Genomic DNA, 2,308 nt, shown 5'->3' with positions numbered 1-2,308 from the left:
CGCGATGAGCCGATTTTACAAACGATGAAGAGATTTTTTAATCGGACCGATTTTTGGGCAGGTGTGCGACGGCCTTTAGTAGAAATCAGGGGCGCAAATCCAGTTTAAAAAGTGGGGTGGGGGGACATATACGTGGTTCAAGAGTGTGCGAGGGAGCGAAGCGACCGAGGTGGGAGGGCCACTCCCCCTCCCACGGTAAGAACTTTTCCTATTTTTGATCTTTAAAAATATCATTTTTGCCCATTTTAATTGCAAGTATCAACTAGGGACCCTAGTATCAACTATTGTTTCTATCGTGTTTACATGCCACAAACTAGCTCCCAGCGGGCAAAAGACGTTGAAACAACGTTGAAACAACGTCGACAATCGACGTTGAAACGACGTTGAAAAATGGATTTACAATTTTATTCAACGTTACTATATCTAAATATTATATTTTATCGACAAGTTACTAAGGGGAAGTGACGTCACTCCGCCCCCACCTATACGGTCGCGGTTCCTATATTCAGTTTAGGCTATTATATATATATCTTGATATATATCAATCAGTAGTCATTTTTTATACTTGCATTTTTTTTCACTTAGTGTAGTGGAGACAAGTACAGAATAATAATATAACAGAAGGGGCTTATAATTATGCAGAACCACATGCGTGTTCAAAAACCTGGGGGGACATTTGATAGCATACCCCCACCCTTCAAAAAGTGGGGGGGGGGGGTGTCCCCCGTGTCTCCGTGGCATTTGCGCCCATGACAGTATGGACTGAAGAACACTGCATAATATAGCTTGCTATGAGAGAAGGAGGGTTGGAAGACTGAGGAAAGGAGGCAGGGAAGAAAGCTAAGGGCGGTAAAAAAAATGAGGCTGAGCGAGAGACAGACGGTGAGGCAAGGGAAGGACAGGAGGGGATGAGTTAGTAGTTTTGCTTCCCACAGACTAGGACGCTCTCCCAATCATAAACACAGATCTACTGATAACAGTTTATTTCATAAATCTATGCTGAGATATCCCCTAACCATTTTAAATGCATATGCTTCACAAAATATAACTTCTCTGGTGAGATATTGCGCATGCGCTAACACACTAACGTAGCCAATTTGTGTTCTGACTGGTATATGCAGCGGGCACCTTACATGCGAGGTCTTCCTCCTATTTCTCAAGAGCGGTATACTTGCAAAATATTATCATATAAATCTATGCTAGAATACCTCCTCCCTATTCTAAATGCATAATTTTTGCAAAATATTATTTTTCTTGTGAGATATTGCGCATTCGCGAGCACCGTTTCAGGCGTGCAGTATGGACTGAAGAACACTGCATAATATAGCTTGCTAACAGAGAAAGAGAGTTGGGAGACTGAGGAAAGGAGGCAGGGAAGAAAGCTAAGGGCGGTAAAAGAGAATGAGGCTGAGCGAGAGACAGAGGGTGCGGCAAGGGAAGGACAGGAGGGGTGAATTAGTAGTTTTGCTACCTACAGGCTAGGGCGCTCTCCCAATCATGAACACAGGTCTACTAATAACAGTTTATTTTATAAATCTATGCTGAGATATCCCCTAACCATTTTAAATGCATATCCATTACAAAATATAACTTCTCTGGTGATATCTTCTGCATGCGCTAACACACTAACGTAGCTAAATTGTGTACTAACTGGTAAATGCAGCGGGCACCATACATGCGAGGTCTTCTTCCTATTTCTCAAGAGAGGTACACTGATGAACTATTTTTATATAAATCTAGGCTAGAATACCTCCGCCCTATTCTAAATGCATAATTTCTGCAAAATATTATTTTTCTTGTGAGATATTGCGCATGCGCGATCACCGTTTCAGACGTGCAGTATGGACTGATGTACACATGACTAATATAGCTTGTTAACAGAGAAAGAGAGTTGGGAGACTGAGGAAAGGAGGCAGGAAGGAAAGCTAAGGGCGGTAAAAAAAGAATGAAGCTGAGCGAGAGACAGAGGGTGAGGCAAGGGACGGACAGGAGGGGTAAATTAGTATTTTTGCTTCCCACAGGATAGGGCGCTCTCCCCATCATGAACACAGGTCTACTGATAAAAGTTTATTTCATAAATCTATGCTGAGATATCCGCTTACCATTTTAAATGCATATCCATTACAAAATATAACTCCTCTGGTGAGATCTTGCGCATGCGCTAACACACTAACGTAGCCAAATTGTGTACTGACTGGTATATGTAACGGGCACCTTACATGCAAGGTCTTCTTCCTATTTCTTAAGAAAGGTATACAGATAAAATCTTATTATATAAATCTATGCTAGAATACCTCCTCCCTATTCT

Source organism: Priapulus caudatus, unplaced genomic scaffold (genome assembly GCF_000485595.1).
Source record: "Priapulus caudatus unplaced genomic scaffold, Priapulus_caudatus-5.0.1 Scaffold179, whole genome shotgun sequence".
Taxonomy (NCBI): domain Eukaryota; kingdom Metazoa; phylum Priapulida; class Priapulimorpha; order Priapulimorphida; family Priapulidae; genus Priapulus; species Priapulus caudatus.
This window is presented reverse-complemented; position numbering follows the sequence as displayed.